At 45.2% G+C, this 19244-nt stretch overlaps 2 protein-coding genes across 10 annotated transcripts in view; one reads left to right on the plus strand and one right to left on the minus strand.

Moving 5' to 3' along the window:
• The window catches only part of GlcT (ceramide glucosyltransferase), a 128202-nt gene that overhangs the window by 70085 nt on the left and 38873 nt on the right, over positions 1 to 19244 (plus strand). The window lies entirely within an intron of this gene.
• LOC128695389 (phosphatidylinositol 4,5-bisphosphate 5-phosphatase A) overlaps positions 1 to 19244 on the minus strand; it is a 127397-nt gene that overhangs the window by 32234 nt on the left and 75919 nt on the right. The gene's annotated exons all lie outside the window — the stretch shown is intronic.

A 19244-nucleotide genomic window follows, 5' to 3' on the forward strand; every position in this document is an offset into this window, starting at 1 on the left:
GTGTGTGTGTGTGTGTGTGTGTGTGTGTGTGCGCGCGCGCTTGACGATATCCTTATTAACCTACTGAAGTCTCCAGCTTCAGGGTGACAGATTTCATCACTTGATATATGAAGCCCATCCTGTGTGATGGAATATGACAAATACACACAGCTATAACTAGCTTTTGTTCCTGCTGTGTAACAATCATAGGGTACGGCACGCTTCTGATGTACCCAATTTTGTGCAAGAAAATAGCATTACTGCAGTGAAACACCCTGGGCCCAGGTCAGTGAGCTGGGTCGGGCGTGGTTGGCGCCGTCTTCATTGTTAGATAAGGCAGCTTCCTCTTTAGCTTAGTTCTTGCAGGTTACGTGTGTGTGTGTGTGTGTGTGTGTGTGTGTGTGTGTGTGTGTGTGTGTGTGTGTGCGCGCGCTCGCCTATATGTGGTTGTAGGAGTCGATTCACAACTCTGGCTGTGTGGGGGGGGATGTTTCTTGGGTGCGGTGATGGACGCGCTGGTGATGGGCGTGGTTGTCATAACCCTCCCTTCTCACTTTGCAGTTCCTCTTGCAACATTAAGGATAGATAGTGTACTCCAGCAAAGTCCTCTCGCCTTAAAACTTTACACACTACAGAACGATAGTCACGTTCTGTGCTACCGTTAATTTACTCACGGCATGCACGGATGTGTCCCACTCATATTCCCCTACTAATATACTTTTTAAACCTAATGTTGCCACCACCACCATAACGAAAGTGATACCGGTAGTGTTGGATGTCGTTCTACATTTGTAGCCAAGATAAAAGATATATATATATATATATATATATATATATATATATATATATATATATATATATATATATATATATGTATATATATATATGTGTGTGTGTATACTCACCTCACCTAGTTGAGGTTGCGGGGGTCGAGTCCGAGCTCCTGGCCCCGCCTCTTCACTGATCGCTACTAGGTCACTCTCCCTGAGCCGTGAGCTTTATCATACCTCTGCTTAAAGCTATGTATGGATCCTGCCTCCACTACATCGCTTCCCAAACTATTCCACTTACTGACTACTCTGTGGCTGAAGAAATACTTCCTAACATCCCTGTGATTCATCTGTGTCTTCAGCTTCCAACTGTGTCCCCTTGTTACTGTGTCCAATCTCTGGAACATCCTGTCTTTGTCCACCTTGTCAATTCCTCTCAGTATTTTGTATGTCGTTATCATGTCCCCCTATCTCTCCTGTCCTCCAGTGTCGTCAGGTTGATTTCCCTTAACCTCTCCTCGTAGGACATACCTCTTAGCTCTGGGACTAGTCTTGTTGCAAACCTTTGCACTTTCTCTAGTTTCTTCACGTGCTTGGCTAGGTGTGGGTTCCAAACTGGTGCCGCATACTCCAATATGGGCCTAACGTACACGGTGTACAGGGTCCTGAATGATTCCTTATTAAGATGTCGGAATGCTGTTCTGAGGTTTGCTAGGCGCCCATATGCTGCAGCAGTTATTTGGTTGATGTGCGCTTCAGGAGATGTGCCTGGTGTTATACTCACCCCAAGATCTTTTTCCTTGAGTGAGGTTTGTAGTCTCTGACCCCCTAGACTGTACTCCGTCTGCGGCCTTCTTTGCCCTTCCCCAATCTTCATGACTTTGCTCTTGGTGGGATTGAACTCCAGGAACCAATTGCTGGACCAGGTCTGCAGCCTGTCCAGATCCCTTTGTAGTTCTGCCTGGTCTTCGATCGAGTGAATTCTTCTCATCAACTTCACGTCATCTGCAAACAGGGACACCTCAGAGTCTATTCCTTCCGTCATGTCGTGTGTGTGTGTGTGTGTGTGTGTGTGTGTGTGTGTGTGTGTGTGTGTGTGTGTGTGTGTACGTACGTACGTACGTACGTACGTACGTGTGTAACACGACTAGAAATAGACGCTAACAAGTGATGGGTATTCGTAATGTTGTTAGGTAAGACACATATGCAACAGTTAGGTATCTTTATTTCGAAACGTTTCGCCTACACAGTAGGCTTCTTCAGTCGAGTACAGAAAAGTTGATAGAAGCAGAAGATACTTGAAGACGATGTAATCAGTCCATCACCATTAAAGTTTTGAGGTGGTCAGTCCCTCAGTCTGGAGAAGAGCATTGTTCCGTTGTCTGATTACATCGTCTTCAAGTATCTTCTGCTTCTATCAACTTTTCTGTACTCGACTGAAGAAGCCTACTGTGTAGGCGAAACGTTTCGAAATAAAGATACCTAACTGTTGCATATGTGTCTTACCTAACAATCTGTCGGTATTTTATACCATTTTAACGGGTATTCGTAATGCCGAACTCTAAACAGCATTCCGCCTAACATCAGTCTACTGACCTTGGTAGATTTTCCGTAACTTAATTGAAATGAAAATCTTTTCAGGAAACCCATTCCAGGAAGATGACTGGGTGGGTATTGGGAACTTTCAAAACAAGAGAAATAGTGCCACTGGTGACACTCTTCAAATCGCTAGTGCTCCCTCATTTAGAATATTGCTCAGTGCTGACGGTCCCATTCAAAGCAGAATTTTTCAGTCATTCGACAGTTCAATGAGCAGGTGTGCACGTTATTTTGTCCAACCCCTGTATATCTTCAACTCTTCCTGGCGAGAATCACGTATGTTTTTCCATTCACCGCGAATAGTTATTTTCGAATAGTTACTAACAAACTGGTTAAAGCTTTGACAATGATATTTTTTATTAAAAAATAACTTTTCTCCTGGTGTCAAGGAACGCAGTAATCTTAATACCATTTACTGTTAAGTAACAAGAGGCTGGCTATGGGGCCAAGTCTGAGCGGGGTTTTCTTCTTTGGTGTCATCTATTGTGAGGAACGAAAAAATTGCTGACATACATTTTTATATCCTCTTCCACATAAGCATGATACGATTCATTTGTCCCACGTGGGTTCCTTGGTACCTTGTATAGCGGTGGGCGCATGGTGTGGTTCTTGAAGTGTGAATGTCGTTTGGCCCTCATATCTAAAATCTTCGGTTACTTCCTTTAGATAGTTTATCAGGTCAAGGTAATTACATTCCCCAATACACTAGTACGTAATGACTCGATTGTGTGAGCACTCCATTACAATGCATTTATTTCCTATATCGAACCAGAAGCTCTGAGATTTACGTAAGATGATTCAGTTGACTAGGGATTATATCACAATGCATTTATTTCCTATATCAATCCATAGGTTCCGAGATGTAATATGACTATGTTGTCCAGGCACTTCCTCACAAAATATTTCCTATATCGGTCAAGGCGTTGTAAGATGTAAGATAATGTAGCTTTGATTTCTCAGGGCGCGTGTGGGTCTGTGTACTGTAAGCTTCTACAGATTCTCCTGGTTTGCATTCTAAGGTTATTCATATACCGTGTATCGTAGTGTGAGAGTGAGTTGGGATACATCCTTAATATTTTCCAGTAGGAAAAATCAGATGCATTACTTGATATTAGGAGCCTCATTTTAGTCCTTTCTTGGATTATCGTACATGTGAATATAGAGGAGCACTCATAACACATCAGGATTATATACCTTTCCGCTGTTACTTTCCAGTTTTATATTCTCATGTACTTTGCTAATGAAGTCTGTTATGCAGGCGAAATATATCGGTGAGAAAAAGAGCTAAGTGTTGTATACATCTTATTCATCATAAAGGCGAACTGCAATAGGCCTACTAGTCCATGTATAGTCAGCAACGTATAAATAAGAATAACTGATGATATTTATCATTCAGTGGTGGGCGTGTTGCTGTGGGGAGGTAAAACGTGTTAAACGAGACTTACATTGCTTGTCACTGATCCCCTTCCACCGTGGGTAGGGGGTAGCATGAGGGCGGGAGGGTCTGGCTCAGAGAACAAGGACTGACATCAGAGAGTGAATGAATGAATGAAATGGTGAGTGTATGGGAGAGAATCACAAATGAGGGGTATATTCGCCATTTGTGTGTGCATAGATAGGGTTTCAACTCCTGGCCCTGTATCTTGGTCTATAATTATAATCGATCAACATTACTGGTTCTTAGGATGTGAAGTTTGTTGCCCGGGGTCCCAGGAAATGTATCAGTAGTATTAGTATCAGTTACCAGTGTCACTAGTATGCAACTCATACCAGCCGTTACTGATTCACCGTCTCACATGATCACTGACCGTTATTGAGTCATTCTGCTGGCCATAGCATGTTTGAATGCCGCTCGCCCTCTAGGCACAGTATAGCAGTTCAAGTCGAGACGTTAGAGAGAGACAGGTCAGACTTGGTGCTCCTCCTATAGTACCCATAATTATAAGTTGCCAGCCGTCCGAAGTGTGTGATTTTACCCAATTCCAGCATTCGACCCCCACACGACAAATGAAAGAGTAGATAATGAGACAAAGGCTTCTATTTCGAACTTGTTCTGCATTATAGCACATTTCTGCTTATATATATATATATATATATATATATATATATATATATATATATATATATATATATATATATATATATATATATATATATATGTATATATAATGTTAATCATTGGGAATTTTGGCGATACTGGTGGGTCTTACAGATAAGCAACAAGTTTTACAGGGTTCGACAGGGAGTGGGTGCTTGGCCCTCCAACAGTCGTCACTGTAAATTATTCTTGTTTGGTTAAGCATCTGCTGCCTTACTGGTGCTAGGTTTTCTACCTCATTTAAAAAATAAGCTATTTTAATTTAGTACCTTAGGTCCTGATCTTTCGCTGCTATGTCATTTTATACTAGTTTCTTTTTTTATTATCCTTGCATGTGTATTCCTAACCCACTTGTTATTCTGTCCTCTGTTATTATCAGTGTTCTGCACCATTTATATTCTTTCTTTGTCCTTGCTTTCGCCTTGAACTCAAGACGGACCCAGCCTGACCTGACCCAACTCGACTAACACCACAGCTTCGGTTAAAACACATTTTTTTTTATTGCGTTTGCGGTCCACCTTTACGAATTTTTCTGTAGCCTTCCGACAGTAGCACTTTCTGGTTTGATTTTCCATTAGCCTGTGAGCTGTCTTACCATCCATTTTCCTTTTGTATTGTATTCCATTTAGGAGGTCTCCCATAATTATATAGTTTCATTTCGTGTAAAAAAAAAAAAACATACCACGGGTGGGGATAGAACCCGCGATCAGTCTCAAAACTCCAGACCGTCGCGTTAGCTAACGCGACGGTCTGGAGTTTTGAGACTGATCGCGGGTTCTGTCCCCGCCCGTGGTATGGTTTGTTTGCAATCATGTCATTACGATTTTGCGAGTCATTTCGTGTACCTTGATTTCTTAACTTCTTATCGCTCCATCCTTCCATTACATTTTTCATTCCCACCTTTAGCAGGTATTCCAAACATAACAAGTGTGGCCACAGGCTATACGTGCAGTTATGAGTCAATTTCCCGTACATGTGATTCCTTGGATCAAAAGTCCTTCACCAGCACCAGGGCACACTATGAGCAGTCGCATTGCATGTGCTTTTTCTCTCCACTGCTCTACCCTCTCATCCGTTGACTTTTTATTTTCTTTCTTGCTCACACTTAACTTCTCTAGTTCACCAAACATTTATCAGTAGCCTCATAGATAAGAGACATATGATAGGAATTAGTGGATAGAGTATCGAATCACCACCACGCCTTGCGGCGAATGGCCCATAGGGTTTAGAGCTTCACATATAATAATAATCTTGTTAACCGGTTTCTTGTTTCAGTTTGTGTATTTTGTACATTTTCTTGCTGCTCCTTTTTTATAGCCTCGACTTATCTACTCCTATACACTTTATCAATAATTCCATCAATTCCTATCTTCCTTCGCCTCTTACTAGCCTTTACATTCTTTGTTAGTGGCTTAACCATTCTGCCTCTAATCTTCCTCTTTCCTTTTTTTCATTTTGTTCTCTTGTGATGAAGGAGAACAAAATGTGGGAGATTAAGGAGATAAGACGGAGTGTAGTGGAGAATAGTGGTAAGATGTGAAGTATGGTGAGGTAAGATGGAGAGTACAAAGAGGTAGGATGGAGGGTACAGTGAGGTAAGATGGAGGGTACAGTGAGGTAAGATGGAGGGTACAGTGAGGTATGATGGAGAGTACAATGAGGTAAGATGGAGTGTGGTGAGGTAAGAGAGAGAGTTTAGTGAAGTAAAACAGTGGGAGGGTGAGGTAGCAAGGTGCAAGTCATTAGTCTTGATAGGTCATAAGGGTCTAGTTTAGCTGGTCGTTCACTCTCATTACTCGCTAATGGCTAACCCTTAACTCCTTCAACCTTTCCTTTCTCATCCTTACCTCTCTTTATCTTCATGCCTTTATTTTCCCTATCTCCATTTCTCTGTCCTGCTTCCCTTTATTCTTATCTTTTATTCTTCCTCCATACCTTTATTTTCCAACTCTCCCTTTTAACTTTTAAGGAAGGTTGAAATCGCAGGACTGTAGATTGTAGAGAACCTTCACTGCTCGTATAAATTCATTCAGGCACCTGAATTACTGGAGATGCCAGAAGTCTGTTGGGCTGTATATAGTTCCGAACGTAGGCGAGAAATATATATATTATACACATGGAAAGTTCTAATCTTCACGCCGGAATTATTCCCTACGAAAACTAGAGGCTTGGCAAACAGTACCTCAGAATACCTCAGATAACAAGCAAGGATTGCATAAATACACTTAGAGACACTTTATTGAGTGAAGGGAACCAAAATTTTTCAGCCTAGTTGATTTGGTCATCAGCTGGGTGTGAGATCTGGCTGGGAGGGGGACCGCTGGAATCGTCTCAGGATACCTTCGGATTCTGATACCCTCCATTCTTCCTTACCTTTATCATCCTTCCCTCACTTTATTCTCCCTCCTTCCCTATACTTTCCTTATCTCCCTATATTCACCCTCTATCTTTCATCCTTTCTCCATCTTCTTTCTCCTTAGCTCCTTTCCCCTCTCCACTTCTTTCATTTATCCTTTGTTCTTTCTTCCTCCTTACCACTCCATCACATCCCCAGCCCTAATTCCAATGCCCTTTATACCTCATCTTCGAGGGTTGAGAGAGGTTGGGTATATTTCTTTCAGGCTCCTCTCCCGCCTGTCTTTCTGTGCCTGTCTAGTTGATGTCTAGAGGTGTCGAGGAGTATATAAGAGTGAACATAAAGGTTACGGTATATAGAGGTATCTAAAGAAACACAAGAACTATATAGTATTATCCACTTATATAGGATGGAACCATAGGGAAAATTAAGAAAAAAAATGGCAATAATGAAGGCCTTTTATTCATAGAACGTGTTCATTGTGTCCATCATTATTATTCACACAAGAATGCAGACGAACTATCCGCTGAATTGTTACCCCTGGGGTCGACTGAGGGCGTTGGTCTTCACGGAGAAAATTCAATGTTGCGTATTTACCGGAGCGCATCATCAACGCATGTAAATATCATCACTCCTGACTATTCACTGTATACTTGTTGACTGGATACCTCGTCAGCATTTATGTATCAATAATGTGAATAAAAACCTATTATTGCCGTTATTTTTCATTTTCTCCCCATGTTCTAGACTTAAGGGACCCATTTAAAAAATATCTAAATATAAAAATATATACAGTTATCCAAATATACATGAGATCTATATAAACTGTACCTAGAAACTATATAGAACTCTAAATGTATGTAAAGGCTATACACAGTTGTCTATAATATCTATTTACTACATGTACAAGGTATACAAGCCTACCTGACATCAATGACATACTACTATATAGAAAGCCCCTTGTTACCTATCTGGAGTCTACCTGGAAGGCATTCCGGGGATCAACGCCCCCGCGGCCCGGTCCACGACCAGGCCTCCCGGTGGATCAGGGCCTGATCAACGAGGCTGCTACTGCTGGCTGCACGCAATCCAACGTACGAACCACAGCCCGGCTGATCCGGCACCGTCTTTAGGTATCTGTCCAGCTCCCTCCTGAAGATTACCAGGGGTCTTCCCGTAATGCCCCTTATTGCTGGTGGGAGGCTGTTGAACAGTTATGCAGAGCATTTCAGGCAAATTAGGTCAGTTTTGTCCCAGGTTGCGACCCACACCAGTCGACTAACACCCAGGTACCTATTTTACTGATGGGTGAACATAGACAACCGGTGTAAGGATACACGTCCAAATGTTTCCACCCCTCCGCCGGGAATTGAACCCGGACCCTTACCGTGTGAAGCGAGAGCTTTTGCCTCCAAGCCGCGGAGCACCATATGTAAATAAGAGCTATAGGGTATAGCTATATAAACATATACAGTGCTTATACAGGGCTAAATAAATGTAGTCAAGAGCTATATCGTTATGTAAACTCTCAGTAGGTGGAAAAGACTTGGGAATTTAGGGAATTGTCTGAAGTGCTTTTCAGCATTGATGTGAAATCAGTCACCTTGATCACGATTCATTTCTGGAACATAACATAGCAATGTGAAAGTCATAATATGCGATTGAAAATACAATAAAACACAAGGAAAAAACATGAGAAAAAGTTTAAAATTAGGATGGCGAACTAGTATGGAGATGATCTGTTATGTGTACTACACGAGTAAGGCGGCTACTACCCAAAACAAACTACATTATAAACAAAAATAAACTCACCAGAAGAGAGTAAAAATAAAAATTATCAACATATGCTGCGGCTAAACAAAACTATCCAAGTGTACAAAGGACTGTGTGAAGCTGTGTATGTCTGCATAAGGACTCACTAGTGCTGTTTGCCTGTGTATGCCTAAAGCTTATCGGGAGCTGCCTTGTTCTCCCTAGTCAACTACTATCTAGAAAAGTGGGTTAGTGGAGGGGAAGGGGAGGGGCTGTCTGCTGTTGTGTGGGAACGGGTTGGGAAGGGGAAGTGGGGGAATGCGAGAGGACGAGGGGGGGGTGGCATTTACTTGGGCGTTGCGGGTGTTGGTAGGGGGACTTGTACCCCCATTCCTCCCGCAGTGAGAAGACAGAGGGGGAGGAAGGTTGCAGACACTAGTGTCTGTCATTTCTGTCATACCTATCTCTTCCCTCTCCTGCTGCGTCACCTACTTCTCCGTCAGTCTTGTATCATTTCCAACTTCTACCTCTCATCTCTTCCCTTCTTACTATTATGCCAACATCCAACATATGGACTTCCTCCTCACATGCCCCTCCCTAACACTGATCGTGATGACATAAAATATAGAAGAACCAGGGGAGATATGATTTTTGGCATACAGGATTTTTAAAAACTTGGTAGAGTTGACAAGAAAAGACAAGGGACACAGACGGAAGTTTAAACAGCAAATACTTTGGATGTCAGGAAATATGTCTTCAGCCTTAGGGTGGTTTAAAAGTAGAAAGACTTAGATGAAGTGGTGAAGCAGACGTGATATACTGCTTAAGAAATAGGTGAAGTAAGGAGCATAAGGCTAAGAGTGAATGAACCTGATCAACCTCCTTGATTATAATTCTATATCATCACTAATTATATTGTTCTTTTTGCTCTATATATCAGAGTTTGTTTAATTGTTTTATTTTTACACTTCTTTTTTTTCTGCCATTCGGTGAAGAAGTGTAAATTACCCTTATTACTTTAGGCCATCATGTTGGAACTGTTTTATTACACTCATGGACAATACTCTTCACTGATCAAGATGGTCATCTCTCCAGAATTTCACATACCAGTGATCTGCAGTGCCACTTGACCCTCCATCCCCCACAGTTTCTCCTTTTTCTGACAATGAGATGTTCCCCAGGGAATTTTGCACTGGTTATTCCCACAAGTTTTGTCTCTGCAAGGGCATTGATGCCAGATTGCTCCTTCACTGTTCTCTCTTATTACTCGGCTTTTGTTTGAAATGTATGTCGAGACGCCGTACCTTCCTCATTTATGTAGTATGCTTTTTTTTTTCTTTCTTTTGTGAAGTTATCTTATTACTGGTTGGTGAGGTAGGGTTCTGGGAGTGGAGCCTGGTGAGGGAGGGGTCTGGGTGTGGAGTCTGGTGAGGGAGGCATTGGGGGATCGAGGGGTCAAGGTCATCACTTTGGCGTGTGATGTGCAGTTCAGTGAGAGGGAAAGTTTTGTGGGAGGTTGGGGAAGGGAAAAGTTGTTACAGGTGGTGCAGCGGTGAGGTGGGAGTAACCTAATGAGGTACGAGATGCCATAGGCTGGTGTGGATTTTGCTGTACGGGGAAGATTATTAATAGAAATGGTTGGTAAGAGTGGAGGAGAAGAGTAAGGTGGGGATAATGGGTGAGAGAGCGAGGAGCTAGGATTCAGAGCATTGGGTTGGAGGCAGTAGGATGGGAGGGGTGACGTGGATGAGGGTGTAAATGTAGGGAGTAGGTCTCTCTGGCATTCTTAATCCTTGAGTGCTTTTCTAATTTCTTTCATCTTACCATTTCCCTTTCTAGCTCATTCATCCCTTTAGTCAACCCTGTTTTCTTTATCCCTTGATAATGAGATTTATATACCACCACCTTCCCTCTCCTGTTTTCAGTATTATTTCCTACCATTGTTACCTGTGACTTCTTTGAAGGATTCTACCCGCGCAACCTAGCCTCCTAGCCCTATGCTAGACTACCTGATCAATCAAGCTGCTACTGCCAGTGGCCAGAAGCAGCAATTTCAGTAGGAATTAGTCCAGTTTCCCCTAAAAAATTATTCTTGGCAATATTTCTTATATATTTGCCAGGCATTTCTTCCCGGTATGCATATATTCTACCCCTTTCTCTTTACATCTCCTCTTTCTCTTCTGCTCCTGTCCTTTCCCAGCCTTAGGGTGGGATCCTGAAAATATACTTTTGGGGCCTGTGTAGAGTTGTGTCATGGTGTGTTAAGATAGATTTGTATTCTTTGATTTGCCTTTGTTGGGGCCAAGTTTCACTTCCTGACCAAACCTCTTAACTTCGTCGACCGACATTACTTGTTTCTGGGTTCGTGATTCCTGTCATATCTATTCTTATAACTGCGATTAGAGGGCGCACTTACCACCCCTGTTCTCAACTACCCCATCAATTTCTATCTTCCAGAATCGTCCTGTTCAGTACCCCTAGTTTCTCAAGTTGCAAACGTTGGAACGTTTTACAGTTTGTGTTCCTCTGGCGATATGCATGGTGTGATGTTCACTCCTAGATCCTCTTTCGTCGATGTTTGTAGTTTCCCTTTAGGCATTCGTCTCGATTCTCTCTCCGTAATCTGCTGACCTTACGCTCTCAGATTGAACTTGAGCAGCTACTTTTTTAAGTTTCTGAAGGCCGCCTCCGTTCTTTCTCGTGGATTAGTCTTCATAATTTTGCAAAAAAAAAAAAAAATGTGAACAGAGAGGTGGGATTAGTTCGCCTTGATAGGTCATAAACCTTTATCAAACCCAGGTCCTTTGGAGGACTTCATTTGTAACCCTCGCCCATCCTGAAACATGCTCCCATATTGTCACATTGTTTTATAGATACTCATTGATCTACTGAAGAATGACCTCTCTCACCCCTGCTTCCATTTCACTCATTCCTGTCTCTGGCTTTATCTCTGTGACTCATGGCAGTCCAGTAGTGGGTTTGTAAGACGAATCCGTGCTGGCTTTCTCTGATGAAATCCTTCCTTTCTGGAGGATCCATTACTCTGCTGAGGCTGAGAGTCATGGGCTTCCTCTGTGCTTATGAGGATATATATTATCAGGTTCCACGACTTTTGTTGTGCACAGTTCCTTCATGAAGTGTTGTCCTCATTGCCTTGTAGAAATTGAGTGTATGGTTGTGTGTCCTGGTTCCTGTGTTCCCGTGTATCATTTCTTATTCCTTATGACTACCTCCCTGCATGTGTGGGAGGGGTGTGAACTGTGTAGGCGCGTGTCATGGTGTGTGAGTACTCACCTGTTTGTTCTCGCCTAGTTATGGTTGCAGGGTCGATTCACAGCTCCAGGCCCCATCTCTTCGTTCCTCGCTACTAGATCCACTCTCTCTCCCTGGTTTAAGAGCTTTACCGTACCTCTTCTTAAAGCTATGCATGGATCCTGCCTCCATTACGTCTCTCCAGATTGTTCCACTTCCTGACAACTCTGTGGCTGAAGAAATACTTCCTAACATCCCTGTGACTCATCTGAGTTTTCAGCTTCAGGTTGTGACCCCTTGTTCCTGTGTCCCATCTCTGAAACATTCTGCCCCTGTCCACCTTGTTAATTCCTCTCAGTATTTTATACGTCGTTTTCATGTCCCTTCTGTCCCTCTCCTCCAATGTCGCAAAGTTGAATTCCTTTAACCTCTCCTCGTAGGACATACCCCCTGTGACTAGTCTTTGTGCAAACCTTTGCCATTTCTCTAATTTCTTGAGTGTGCGTGAGGGCATTCGTGCGTGCGTGTACTCAACTTCTCAAGTTGTATTCGCCTAGCTGTGTCTGCGGGAGTTGAGCAACAGCCTTTGAGTCCTGACTACACTTATGCACGATTTTTAAGAGGTGTGGATAAACATGAATATCACACGCCTGTTCTGCGGATTCTAAACATTATATATAATGTCGTGCCGAATGGGTAAAATTGGTCAGTTAGCAAGAATTCATTTAAAATTAAGTTCCTTCTAAAATTTTATCTTATACGTTTAAAGATATATTTTTTCATTTATGTTAATGAAAAAATAAATTTTGTACTAAAAGAGTCTTAGAAAACTTACCAAAACTTATAACAAAGGGCAATTTAATTTAGCCCAATCCAGTTAAATATATTTTATATAACTTTATAATAATTAATAATAAACAAACATAACACACACACACACACGTGTGTGTGTGTGTGTGTGTGTGTGTGAAAACCACGGGGGGGGAGTTGAATGATAGCTCTAGACCTTTCGTGTTGCAGTCAACACAGGAGCTTGGAGTGTTGCAGAAAGGGGGAGGTCCAAGCAAATACGATCACAGGGAGCGCCTTTGCGCATTTAGCAAAACTCACTGTGGTGTCAGTGGGCGTGTGTCTGGTCTATTTATCCAAGACAGGTGTTTGGGGAAGACCTGGGAGGAGGGGAGAGGGGAAGTAACATAGACTTATTGATTACCCTATCCCAAACGGGTCGCCTACTTCCCCTTCCCTCTCCCAACCCCTCATCCCCACTGCTTTTTCTTGTCGACCCACTAATATTATTTTGGGAGTTGAAAGGTGGGGAAGAGAGGGCGAGTGAAGAATAAAGTAGTAGGAAAAGATATAATGAATTTGTTTGGTAGCTGTAGAGCGGTGTTAATGATATACTTCTTCGGAGGCTTCTTACTTTATTGATAAGTAGTGGTGGGTTACACAGGCTTGTGTGTTTGTGCCCATGGCCCGGGCAGGGCCATGCCCACGAGAGAGAGCTGGGAGTACTTGTGTCTTGATGCCAGGCCGCTGTGAGAGTGAGAGCGAGGCAAGTCTGGGCATACTGAAGTGGCAAGGCCTATAGGTGGCAGCACCAGCATGGCGCGAAATATGAACTAAGCTGGCAGACAGCATGGGCTGTCTGTGCAGACAGTACAGGCTGTCTACATACGCTCGGCCACCTACCGCGCGTCGTCCCGACGCGACAATACTGGTAGTAAAAGAAACTCGGTCTCTCTCTCGTAGGAACAGGGCACAGAACACAAAATAAAAACATATATATACATATGGACATGGAAAAAAAAAACTTCCTACAGGGAGGGAAGAAAAAAACATGGGGTGTGCTAAACATCGTGGTCAAAGGCAATGAGCGTCGATGGGCATCACTGCACGACTTCCTGCGTCTGGACATACTGCAACACGGGAGGCATCGCTGCGGCTGAGCTGTGACATAACAGGGTACGGTCTCCTCTGGAACGTCTGGAACGGTGAAGCAGACATCGTAGGAGTCGCTGCAGGTTTTCACTCAACCTAGGGCACGACATGCTGGTGCCCTCGAGTGAGGCGTCGACAAAACTCGGCAACTGGGCAGGACTTCTGGCAAGCGACTCAGGAGAACACTTCTCGACTGGTACTGTCGCTGGGCTGTCACTGCCGGCAAGCGTGGAGCGAGTCGTGGCAGAGACGACTGGGCGAAACATCTGGGAGTCGTAACATCATACACCAGACTGCAGTGAGAGAGCTAGCAGTCAAAGTGACATCTTCTTTGTGCAGGCTGCTCACTGAAGCTTGTGACACGAGGCTGACACAGCGTGTCATCTCTCGACAGTTGGAGTTATAGCAGAGGTTAGTCTAAGCGTCCCCAGACTTGTTTCTCTACATATAACTGCACTCTGAAGGTCTGGAGGTGAAGTGAAACAAATCTCGATGGGAATCGTAGCAGGTACGATTCTACAGAACATCACGAGCGACGAGCATAAAAGCTTTCTGTACAAGAGGGCTCGGTCACTCGGGGCTGAGTAATCAGCTGTCAAACACTGGTCACGGGGGTGACAGCACAGTGGTGCAACTCAAGGGTCTGACCACAGACCTCACTGGACACACGGAAACTTTACAAACACACCGCTGTACATACGGTACAACATGGCTTAACTAGCAAATGATGCTTTTCTGCGCATAAAACTGACTAAGACATACTAAAATGCGAGAACACTGACTGCGAGGAATTAATTAACACACGACATATAGACATATATCTTCTCTCAATCTTCTCGACAATACTGAAATAATTACTAGAACACTCGATGTGACATCATGTGATGTCAGGCGTGATGTCGCAAGGTGACGTCAGCAGCAGTGACGTCAACAGACATCTCGAGGTGACGTCAGGCAGACATCGTGAGGTGACGTCAGCAGACATCGTGACGTCATGAAGTCGGGCAGCATCGTGGGTGGCGTCGATGTGATGCGGGCAGCAGACCACAGCATGAGGCCTTGGGACATCTGGTAACTCACGTGGCTTTGTAGGTCTACGTGACATCGCCCACACCCACGTGATGTCGTAATCCACGTAGCTTCGAGTGGCCTCGGGCACTCGGATACACAGCACTGGCAATGAATTCATACGAAAAAAGCAGAAAACACAGCAGAGGGAGTGGGCAGTGGTGAGTGGTGTATGGTAGACGGGTGAGCGTGAGTAGGGCGAGCATATGCAAGGTGAGGAACAGCCACTTCCTCTCCTCTCCTCCCCCACCCACAAACACGTAGAGAACTCACACTGGACGCAGAAATCACCACAAAACTCACCTCTGGCTTGCTGAAACGGCTGTGCTGAGCTGAACAACAACAACAGCAACATACAAGTGACGCTGAACACGTGATTTGAGAAACAGCGTGGGACACTGTAGCGTGGGGTCACTGTGACGCCACTTACAATTCTCGGAGAATTTCGGCAAATTTCGGCTGGATCCTGCTTGTACCTGTGTCTGGATGCTCAAACGTGCAGACACGACATCAGGATAACTCGTTGAGAGACGGATGCTTCTTGTGTAGGGTGATGAAGTGAAGGTGACTTCATAACTCTTCCTCCCTCGCGGGGCAAACACAACTGCTGCGGAGCACCGCTGTCACCATTTATAACTGGCTTGTTTGGGTGTCTGGTAGCGGGGTGTGAATGATAAACTTCTTCGGAGGCTTCTTTATTGTTAAGTCGTAGGTGGGTTACACAGGCTTGTGTGTTTGTGCCCATGGCCCGGGCAGGGCCATGCCCATGAGAGAGAGCTGAGAGTACTTGTGTCTTGATGCCAGGCCGCTGTGAGAGTGAGAGCGAGGCAAGTCTGGGCATACTGAAGTGGCAAGGCCTATAGGTGGCAGCACCAGCATGGCGCGAAATATGAACTAAGCTGGCAGACAGCATGGGCTGTCTGTGCAGACAGTACAGGCTGTCTACAAAGAGGTGATGGGGGGGGGGTGAGAGGACTCAACTGGCATCTTTAATGCCAGGCACGTTTCAACACCACAAACTTCATTACCATCCACGCTGCAACTTCCACCCTAACCACCACCACCACACCACCCTAACCACCACACTACCCTAACCATCACACCACCCTAACCATCACACCACCCTAACCATCACACCGCCCTAACCATCACACCGCCCTAACCATCACACCGCCTTAACCACCACCACCACACAACAACATCCTAATCACTCCAGTACCTTGACCATCGCCCTCACCCCCTTAGGCACGACCTACACCTTATCCACACATGCGCACGTACATGCGAGCGCACACACACACAGGAGCTGAGTCTCGACCACTGCAACCACAATTAGGTGAGTACACACACACACACACACACACACACACACACACACACACACACACACACGTGCACACACACGCACACATGCGCACACACACACGCACAGACACACACAGACACACACACACACACACACACACACACACACACACACACACACACACTACAGGCCTAGTGTCTAATCGACATGTGCCTAGGACAAAATGGTAACTAACACACACACACACACACAGGTATGATACACACACAGAGGTATGATAAAGCTCACGGTTCAGGGAGAGTGACCTAGTAGCGATAAGTGAAGAGGCGGGACCAGGAGCTCGGACTCGACCCCCTCAACCTCAACTAGGTGAGTACAACTAGGCGAGTACACCACCCTAACCATCACACCACCCTAACCATCACACCACCCTAACCATCACACCGCCCTAACCATCACACCGCCCTAACCATCACACCGCCCTAACCATCACACCGCCTTAACCACCACCACACAACAACAACCTAATCACTCCAGTACCTTGACCATCGCCCTCACCCCCTTAGGCACGACCTACACCTTATCCACACATGCGCACGTACATGCGAGCGCGCGAGCGCACACACACACAGGAGCTGAGTCTCGACCACTGCAACCACAATTAGGTGAGTACACACACACACACACACACACACACACACACACACACACACACACACACACACACACACACACACACACAGACACACACACACAAACAGACATGAAGCATTAAACTACAGACCAGTGTCACTGACATGTATAGTATGCAAAATCATGGAGAAGATTATCAGGAGAAGAGTGGTGGAACACCTAGAAAGGAATGATCTCATCAACAGCAGCCAGCATGGTTTCAGGGACGGGAAATCCTGTGTCACAAACCTACTGGAGTTCTATGACATGGTGACAGCAGTAAGACAAGAGAGAGAGGGGTGGGTGGATTGCATTTTCTTGGACTGCAAGAAGGCGTTTGACACAGTTCCACACAAGAGATTGGTGCAAAAACTGGAGGACCAAGCAGGGATAACAGGGAAGGCACTACAATGGATCAGGGAATACTTGTCAGGAAGACAGCAGCGAGTCATGGTACGTGGCGAGGTGTCAGAGTGGGCACCTGTGACCAGCGGGGTCCCGCAGGGGTCAGTCCTAGGACCAGTGCTGTTTCTGGTATTTGTGAACGACATGACGGAAGGAATAGACTCTGAGGTGTCCCTGTTTGCAGATGACGTGAAGTTGATGAGAAGAATACACTCGATCGAAGACCAGGCAGAACTACAAAGGGATTTGGACAGGCTGCAGACCTGGTCCAGCAATTGGCTCCTGGAGTTCAATCCCACCAAGTGCAAAGTCATGAAGATTGGGGAAGGGCAAAGAAGGCCGCAGACGGAGTACAGTCTAGGGGGTCAGAGACTACAAACCTCACTCAAGGAAAAAGATCTTGGGGTGAGTATAACACCAGGCACATCTCCTGAAGCGCACATCAACCAAATAACTGCTGCAGCATATGGGCGCCTAGCAAACCTCAGAACAGCATTCCGACATCTTAATAAGGAATCGTTCAGGACCCTGTACACCGTATACGTTAGGCCCATATTGGAGTATGCGGCACCAGTTTGGAACCCACACCTAGCCAAGCACGTAAAGAAACTAGAGAAAGTGCAAAGGTTTGCAACAAGACTAGTCCCAGAGCTAAGAGGTATGTCCTACGAGGAGAGGTTAAGGGAAATCAACCTGACGACACTGGAGGACAGGAGAGATAGGGGGGACATGATAACGACATACAAAATACTGAGGGGAATTGACAAGGTGGACAAAGACAGGATGTTCCAGAGATTGGACACAGTAACAAGGGGACACAGTTGGAAGCTAAAGACACAGATGAATCACAGGGATGTTAGGAAGTATTTCTTCAGCCACAGAGTAGTCAGTAAGTGGAATAGTTTGGGAAGCGATGTAGTGGAGGCAGGATCCATACATAGCTTTAAGCAGAGGTATGATAAAGCTCACGGCTCGGGGAGAGTGACCTAGTAGCGATCAGTGAAGAGGCGGGGCCAGGAGCTCGGACTCGACCCCCGCAACCTCAACTAGGTGAGTACACACACACACACACACACACACACACACAGACACACACACAGACACACACACAGACACACACACAGACACACACACACACACACAGACACACACACACAGACACACACACACACACACACACACACACACACACACACACACACACACACACACACACACACACACACACACACAGAAACACACACACACACAGACACACACACGCGTGCACACACAGACACACGCGCGTGCACACACACACACACACACACACACAACACACACACGCAACACACACACGCAACACACACACACACACACACACACACACACACACACAACACACACACACACACAACACACACGCAACACACACACACACACATTGCTAGACTCACACATACACTCCCCCTCCCCCACCGACATCTCACTCCTTCACCTGATCCCTCCCCTCCCTCTTTCACCCTCCTCCTCCCCACCTCTTCCTCCTTCCCCCTCTCCCTCTCCCACTCACCCACTTGCTTCACTCTCCTTCCCACTCCCCCTCCCCTCTACCCCTCCCCACTACTCTCCCACATAGCCACAGTTCCTCCTCTACCTCCCCCCTCCCACACTCTGACATACACAAACTAACCTAACATACAGAATTACATAGGTTTCCCTCTCTGAGGCAATCAGGATAAAACAAAAATGGGTTGCCAGAGAGCAACAAGAAAAACCAAGGGACGAGGAGGAAACTGCAAAGGAAGATTGGGCAGCAGAGCTCACAAAAAGGGAACATGAATGGGAAAAGAAACTAGAAGAACTTAGCATGAGAATGGAAGAGAGGATAGACATGGAAAGCAGGAAGTGGGAGGTGCAAGTCAAAGCAGCAGAGGCCAGGATACAGAGTTTAGAAGAGGAACTGAAAAATCTGAAACAGCCTAAAGAACTAAAGAACATTTTGGGATTGACAACAGAGACTGCTACCTCAGTCACAAATAAGGGGACTGTAGGGAAAGAAGGAGC

This window comes from Cherax quadricarinatus, chromosome 50 (assembly GCF_038502225.1).
Source record: "Cherax quadricarinatus isolate ZL_2023a chromosome 50, ASM3850222v1, whole genome shotgun sequence".
Lineage (NCBI taxonomy): Eukaryota > Metazoa > Arthropoda > Malacostraca > Decapoda > Parastacidae > Cherax > Cherax quadricarinatus.